Below are 8,653 nucleotides of genomic sequence, written 5' to 3'. Positions count from 1 at the left end.
GCCGAAACTGGCCGGAGAAGACGATCGGACAACCATCTTCGATCCGCCGCCGTTTGAGGTCATCGGAGCATGGGGTAACCACTGGGAGACTCGCCGTGGCCTGGGGAAGAGAACCCAGGTGGTCCGGCGCTGCAACTCCGTCGGAAAACGCAGATCGCCGGCGGGGTGGCTCGGCCCCGTTTCACGTCGTTTCTCCGTCATGGGTGATCGGCAGGAAAAAAGGAGACCACCGGGAGAGAGAGGGGAGGGAGGCGATGGCGGCAGGCCAAAACCCGAGCCCAGCTGCCGTCGGACGCGCCGTCACGCGCCGGTGACAGGCGCGGCGAGGGTGAGGGGCGAGAGAGACAGGCACGGGGAGAGAGGAGAGAGAGAGTGAGTGAATAAAAAAAATCTGACTTTTTTGGGTTTTTAAAACCCCCTTTCATAAAAATTACAAGTTTGCCACTCGCTTCAAAAGCCCGTATCTTTCAAACCGTAGCTCCGATTGACGCGTGCCGCGCGTCTACGAACTCGTGGACTCGAGACTTTTCCAACGTGCCCAAAGTCAAAGACGAAAGTCCATTATTTTTAAAAGTCAAACTTTGGGTCGGGTCGTTACAATTTTATAGGCGAGACAACCATGGCTCGTGACGATCCTGCGGAGGATCGAAGCTAGGGCTATCTCTGTGAGTGGACCTTTGTTTCTTTAAATGATTTTATGAAATTTGTGCTTTATATTGGATATTTGAGTTTGATTAAGAAATAATAAGTGTGAGTGAACTTTTACTTATCAAAGGAATTTTATGAAATCCCATTAATTTAATTATGTTAAGCATCTTGAATTTGATTTTGAGATTTGATGAATAAATGTTGAATTTTGGGTTTTCAAATACCTTCGTACATTAGTTTTAAAACATGATTTTACTTGTTGAACCGTTTAAATTGATGGATTTATTTTGGAAAGGATTCTAGCTTCTTACTCTTTCCTTATGGCTTATTTATTACTTTGGTTTTTGATCGAAAAGAATTGAGCTATGTATTACGTTTATGGATTTAAAGTTTTTCTTTGGAAGTACTATAATATTTATTCTTGGTGGAAAAATGATCTATGAATTGGTTATGGAAAATGGTTTTCAAACCACCATTTGCAGTACCCTTCAGGTTATCAGATTTGGATAGGTCTTTGGGACCCATCACGGCACACATATAGGCTTTGGGCCGTGTGTCGGGATGCTTCACCCTTTGGGGGCTGCTCTGCGTGCACGTGCGACCAGGATTGCCTGCACGTGTTGAATTTTACTCCACGCGTGTGTATGGCCAAGATATTGCCTGCACGTGTATGGATTTTATTCCGCACGTGTATATGGCCAGGATATTGCCTGCCTGTGCGATGCAGAAGTTCCGCACAGGTGTATGGCTAGGTTATTCAGGGTATATAGCATGGTGGAAAATGAAATTGATATCTTCAAGAGTTTAAATATGGATTTTAAGTGAGAACTACTTTTCGAGATTTATAATGATTTTGATTTTATTATTTTTATAACTTTGTTAATTTAGATGGTTGATTATTGAGAAAGGTGTTTTGAGTTATCTTTTCCTTGAGTTTCATTGGTTTTATAATATTCTTAAGCTTGAAAATGATTTTAAAACTGGGGGATTTCAAAGAGCGACGTGAGCTCTTAGAGTTAAATGTGATTATGAAGGGTTTTCTGAAAAGATATTTAACCTTTGATTTCATTTTCATTAAACTGTCCACTCACTGAGTTTGTCTCACGGTTTACCTTATTTTGTCTTAAATTGTCCCCTCAGGTAGTAGCTTTGGTGGAGGTCGAGCCGATAACGTCGAGGCATTTACGTCCATATCCTTACTCGAACGCTGTAGGCGTCATTCTAGCCTTATAAAAATTCCATGTAACAGAATAGAGGCTCTGATAACCACTTTAAATATTAAGTTGGTTTCTCTGTGAAATTGTTGGGTCTGAGACCCTTTTTGGTTGTGGTAGAGGTGGTTGCTGATTTAGAAGTGCTTTAACAGGTTTTGAAAATTTCTGGGTTAGTCCATTTTCAGGGGAGGTTTTGCCGAATTTTCGATAGGATTTTCTTTGATTTTGGATCCCACAGGACCTCTCTGGGTTTCAGGGTGGAATTCGGGGGCGGTCCTGTCAATACATCACCAAACAGTACAGTTTTCAAAAAGAGTGCAACGGAGTCAGAGAACTGCTAGTTAGAAACTTGAAATGCTTTAAACAATATATTGGAAATCATCAATGTATGCATACTCATAAACAATATCTGGATTTAAGAAAAAGCATGACCATCGTAATGAAAAAGCATGACGATGAAATCACTTAATAGAAACTGTAAAATTGAAGTAAAAGAAGAAATTGAATCCCGTGAATTAAAAAAGAAAAAAGATTAAAAATAGTATACGAAGTAATATGGTTCCTTTACCTTCTTCAAAATCTTGTTCACACTTTCTTTTTGCTTGATTCCCACTACAATGGCCAATAAGTTTGTTGATGACTTTGAGTTCTAAACAAAAGGAGTGCAGACTGCAGAGCATACATCAACATTCAAATCAAATAGCCAGTGAGCAGTAAAAAATTGCATTACTTACAACCCTATTCAGTGCATATCCACTGTAAATGCAGCTAAATGAGATTAAATTAAACCCAAGTAAAAAATTCTCAGGCACCCCGAAAAGTTATATTATCACTACAATCAACATATAAATATTGGGATGATGAATTCAAAGAACATATAAATATCTCATAAAAGCAAGAGGGGACTTACAGAAGTGGAGGCCTTCATCATCGACAATAAAACTAGCTAGCTCCTTGGTATCTGTAACGACCCGACCCAAATTTTCACTAGAAATTTAAATTTTTATTTAACTATGTTTTTAAGAGATATTTTTTTTAGATGTGAAATTGTATTTTAAAGATTTTGAGATTTATTTGGAAAATAAAAAGAGTTTTGATTTAAAGTTTTGATTTATTTAATTTTGTTTTAATTTAAGCTTGACCAAAAGTTGACTTTTAAAAAGAATGAGAATTCGATTTTGACTTCGGGTCTGTTAGATAGGTTTCGATTCCACGATTTCATAGACACGTAGCACGCGTCATTTCGAGTTACGGTTTGAAAGATACGGACACCTGAAGTGAGGGGCAATTTTGTAAATTTGTATAAGTGGGTTTTTAAAATACCCAAAATCAGAAATTTTTTTCTGATTTCTCTCTCTCTCTCCAGAAAATTCTACACTCTTCTCTCTCCCCCTTTATCTCTCTCTCTTTCCCCCCCCCCCCCCGCACCCTCTCACTTCTCCCTCTCTCCCCGAGCTCACTCACCTCCCCCTCTCTTTTCTCACCGGCGCGGCCAGCTCCGGCGACCAGAGGTCGGCGACCAGAGGCCGACGACCAGCAACCCCACTGACCCAGTTTTCTCTCTCCCCGTGCTCTCCCTCTCCTTCGCGTCTCTCTCTCTCTCCCCCTTCTCGGCGCGCGACACCACCAGGCCGGACCGTCCTCTCCGGCGAGTTTCCCGACCAGCCCAGGCCACCGGCGAGCCTTCCCGACGCCGACCACCTCTCCCGGCCATTCCTCCAGCCAGCCAGCCCCCCTGCACGCTGGTTTTGCTCGAAAAAGCCACACAGACCCGCCGGCCTTTCCCTCCATTTTTAGTCGGATTTTCATCGCAATCAACTCGAATTTAGGTGGGTTTTCTTCCCTTCTTAGTAGGCTCTCATTCTCTTGTGGCTTGATTATCTGAATTTGAGAAATTGTTGAAGATTGAATTTGGGAAATTTATGTCAATTCGGAATTTCTGTGGGTTTTGGATTGGGGGGGCTATTGTGATGTTGTTTTGGATAAATTTTGTCTCTAGGAAATCCAATGGCTGTGTAGGATTGAAATTTGGAGGAAATTGGGAGAAATTTGTGAAGTCTAGTTTTGGTACATTAGTGGCTGCCACTTTAAGCGGCGAAAACGGCGGTTCTGATTAACCAGCCGCCAATTTCTTTTGATACTTGAATTTAAAACTCTTTTGGAGTTGGTTATTAATTGTGTTTAGATGGAAATTTTCTGGAGTTTACGAAACCCCAATTTGGATTGATATTGGATACGTTTTCTATATTGAAAACGATTCCCGAGTGAACCTAGGTCAAGGCATAACACACGTAAGGTTTATTTGGGTATTAATGGATTAAATGTTTGGATACTTTTCTGATATCGAACTTACTCTCAGACGGTGTGCTCGATTGAGGTGGGCTATGTAGATTTATTCTCGAGATTTAAAATTTGGTTTTAGAAGTGTGGTTGATGCTGGTGTGAGCCGGGAAGTTTCGAGATGGTTAGGAATAGGTTAGAGAGCGTATAGTTTTGAGGAAGATGATTTATAACCATTACTCGAGCATGAGTTTAGCGAGACTAATTTCATATTTTATCGTTGTGTTATAGGCGACACGATCGGGGTTCACGACGATCCGGCGGAGGATCGACATTAGATTTTTTTCACTGTGAGTGGACTTTATTTTGCAAATGCTTTTTTTTAAATTCATGATTTATTTATGTGGTTATTGAATTTGTTTGAGAGATATTAGAGGTTGAATTGGATCTGTGATTTGGAAGTGTTTTCTTAAATTATGATTTTATTATTTGGTTATCATGAGTCTTGAATTGGAAATATTGATTTGAGTTACGAATTTTATGAAGATAAATGAGCAGTTTAAAACCGTCATATTAGTACCCCCTTCAGCAGGTAAATATTGCTCTGCACTAGCCTAGAGATGACTCGGCGGTGTATGACCAGCACAGGTACATAATTGCTCTGCACTCGCCTAGAGATGACTCGGCGGTGTATGACCAGCACAGGTACATAATTGCTCTGCACTCGCCTAGAGATGACTCGGCGGTGTATGACCAGCACAGGTACATAATTGCTCTGCACTCGCCTAGAGATGACTCGGCGGTGTATGACCAGCACAGGTGTATATTTGCTCTGCACTTGCCTAGAGATGACTCGGCAGTGTATGACCAGCAGTTTTCCCGGGTACTAGTGTGGCGTGAGTTTTCAGTTGTGAAGTGTTTTGAGAAAATATATTACACCAGTAAACGTTTTAAACGACAGTTTCATTAAGGCATTGCATTTTATTTCAGATATTTTAATAATTTTACAGCTTGAGAGTATTAATTGTTTTTCATGAGTTTTATAACATTTTTAAGACTTGTGAAATTGTTTTAAAACTGGGGGATTTCAAAGAGCGACGTGAGGTTTTAGAGTTAAAAATATTTAGACTTGATTTCATCTCCATTTGACTGTCCACTCACTGAGCCTATCTCACCGTTTCTTGTTTTGTCTTAAATTGTCCCCCAGGTAGTAGATTTGGTGGAGGTCGAGCCAAACACGTCGAGGCAGTTGCAATCATCTCCTTAGTCGATGACAGGACCGCCCCCGGATTCCACCCTGAAACCCGGAGAGGTCCTGCGGGAATCCAAATTCAAGGAAAATCCTACCGAAAATTCGGCAGAACCTCCCCTGAAAATGGACTAACCCAGAAATTTTAAACCTGTTAAAAACACTTCTAAACAGCAACCACCTCTACCACAACCAAATAGGGTCTCAGACCCAACAATTTCACAGAGAAACCAACTTAAAATTTTTAGAGTGGTTATCAGAGCTCCTATCCTATTGCAAGGAAATTTTATATAATAAAGTGTCGCCTACAAAGTCCGACTAGGGAGATGGACGCGAATGCCTCGACGTTATTGGCTCGACCTCCACCAAAGCCACTACCTGGGGGGACAATTTAAGACAAAACAAAACAAACCGTGAGACAGGCTCAGTGAGTGGACACTTAAATGGGAATGAAATCAAGTCTAAATATTTTTAACTCTAAAACCTCACGTCGCTCTTTGAACACCCCCAGTTTTAAAATCATTTTCGCTCTAAGAGTATTGTAAAACTAAACCAAAGCACCAACTCTTTATCGAATAAAACTTCAAACATTAAAAGTTCTGAGTAGTTTATAAATTTAAAATAAAATATCGAAATAAAACTGTATAATACATTTGTAATAAAATAATTTAAACTGAAAACTTCTTTCTCAAACCACTCTCAATATACAAAAAAATTTATAAAACTGTTCAACTGAAAACGTCATACTTAAAAACCCTTTTTTTCTGCCATAAACTCATCACTTAAAATACTTAACAGTCGAAAACACACACCAGTCAGTTACCCGGAGAATCTGTCATACATGCGCAGAGCCGAGAATCTGTCATACACATGCAGAGCCTAAAAATCTGTCGTACGTGCACGCAGAGCGGCCCCCAAAGGGCGAAACATCCCGACACACGGCCCAAAGCCTATATGTGCATCGTGATGGGTCCCAAAGACCTATTAAATCTGATAACCTGGAGGGTACTGCAAAGGTGGTTTGAAAACCATTTTTCCATAAACCAAATACATCCTTTTTCCACCAAAAATAAATATCAAGGTACTTCCCCAAAAGAAACTTAAATTCCATAAGCCAACATACGAAATCCGAATTAAATTCAATATACATAAATCAAACTAATACTTTTCGACAAATTTGAAATATTAAATGAACCTTGTATATAAAATAAGAAACTAAATTCTTTTTCCAAAACCCAACAACTCACTAAAATCAACATGTAAATATATGTTTTAAAAACTTTCTTATAAAGCATTTGAAATCCAAAATCTAACATTTTTATCAAATCCCAAATCAAATTCAATTAGCCAAGATAAAAATGCAAATTTCATAAATCATTTTAAGGAAGTAATGTCCACTCACAGTGAGAAAATTCTAACTTCGATCCTCCGCCGGATCGTCACGAACCCCAGTCGTCTCACCTAAAGAATAAAATGATCAAACCATAGATTAGTCTCGGTTCTACGACATTTAAAGGGTGTGTGTGTGTGTGTGGAGCCTAACGTTCCACTCAACTTCGTTCCTACGCGATTGGTTTACGATCTACACGAATTGACCAATAACATTTCCACAACCGCCCCTAAGGTTTCCCGGCTCAAAATCCAACTACACCCAAACATTTAATCCACCAAACATATCCAATTAAACTTTATGTGCACCATACCTCGACCAGGACTCGTCTCTGAGTCGATGTGATACAGAAAAATATCTGAATACAATCCAAATTGAGGTTTCGTCAAATCCATAAGACTTCCACCTGCTCCAAATCAATAACCAACTTAGAAATCGCTCTAAAAAAACAAATCTAATTTCCAAGAATGACAATGAGGGACAAGACCACCACTGATGCCGCCCAGCCTTGTTGTTTCCAAGATTAATTTAGCCAAAAACAATTGACTTCAATAGAACCCATTTAATTTCTCAAACCTAAGCATCAATAGGGAAGAAATTTGTCCAGATTAACCACAAGAACAGCCCTAAAATTCAAAATTTTAGAGCATCCGAAATGGCAGAAAATCCCTAAACTCAATCTTCCATATAAACTCAAAATTAAGCAGCCACAACACAAGATATTGAAAGCCCATCAAGAGGGAGAGAGAACCCACCTGGTATGGAGGTGGTTAGCGCCGGATTTCACCGAAATTTGGCGAGACAGAGGGGAGCCAACCCGCTGAGTTCTTCTTAGTTTTTCTGTGCGCGCGGGTTGGGCTGGCTGGAGGAGCGGTCGGGCTGAGCTGGTCGGCCAAAAGGAAGGTCGCCGGAGGGTCGGGTCGGCGGGAAGTGGTCGACGGCGAGGTGGAGCTGGCTGTGGCAGTTGTGTGTGCAGGGCTGGTCGCGGGGGAAAGAAGACAGAGGGAGAGAGAGTGGGTGAGCTTGGGGGAAAAGGGGGGTGTTCGCCGGAGGTCGAGGCCGGCAAGGGTGGCCGGCGATGGTAAGTGGGGGTGGCTGGGTGGTGCCGGTGTGCAGGGGTGAGGAGACACAGAGATAAAGGGGGGTGCGAGGAGAGAGAAATAAAGGGAGAGAGAGAGAGAGCGAGAATGTTCTAGAAAAAGAGAGAGAAACCCCTTAAAAATCAGATTTTGAATTTTTTTAAAACCCAATTTGTCAATTTTACAAAATTGCCCCTCGCTTCAAACGCTCATATCTCTCAAGCCGTAACTCGAAACGACGCGTGCTACGTGTCTATGAAATCGTGGGTTCGAAACCTATCTAACGGACCCAAAGTCAAAATCGAAAGCCCATTTATTTTAAAAGTCAAATTTTGGGTCAATCCCAAATTAAAACGAAAATAAATATTTAAATCAAAACCCTTTTTATTTTCCAAATAAATCTCAAAATCTTTAAAATACAATTCTACATAAAAAAAATCTCTTAAAAACATAGTTAAATAAAAATTTAAATTTCTAGTGAAAATTTGGGTCGGGTCGTTACAACCTTCCCCCCTTACAAAAATTTCGTCCTCGAAATTTAGCATAATCTTAACAGAGGAGTAAGGGCTAAACTCATGTCTGCTATCAAGTTTCCAATCTGATTCCTGCAATGTACGATGCAATCGTGAGATTTGAACAAAGGAAATCTCTCTTTATATGAAGCGGCCTGCTTATTTGACCCATCAATTTTGAAGTGAGTTGTCACTGTGTCTATGTCCAGAGGTGAGCCGCAAGCTCTCATCTCGAAAGTATGGTGATGACGTGCCCTGGAATTCGTTTGGTGATCCATTAG

The 8,653-nt window shown here is 40.6% G+C and overlaps 1 long non-coding RNA gene across 1 annotated transcript; it reads right to left on the bottom strand.

Moving 5' to 3' along the window:
• Nucleotides 1–5,582: 5,582 nt before the first annotated feature.
• LOC147292864 (uncharacterized) lies at nucleotides 5,583–7,815 on the bottom strand. Its single transcript, XR_015120910.1, has 4 exons — nucleotides 7,537–7,815; nucleotides 7,095–7,187; nucleotides 6,794–6,852; nucleotides 5,583–5,769 (listed from the first exon to the last, which is right to left on the bottom strand). It is a non-coding gene; the product is annotated as an uncharacterized LOC147292864 (long non-coding RNA).
• Between the last annotated feature and the right edge of the window lie 838 nt (nucleotides 7,816–8,653).

Source organism: Dryas octopetala, chromosome 2, assembly GCF_963921425.1.
Source record: "Dryas octopetala chromosome 2, drDryOcto1.1, whole genome shotgun sequence".
NCBI lineage: Eukaryota > Viridiplantae > Streptophyta > Magnoliopsida > Rosales > Rosaceae > Dryas > Dryas octopetala.
The sequence above is the reverse complement of the archived record's forward strand: the minus strand, read 5'-3'. Positions and strand labels throughout refer to the sequence as shown.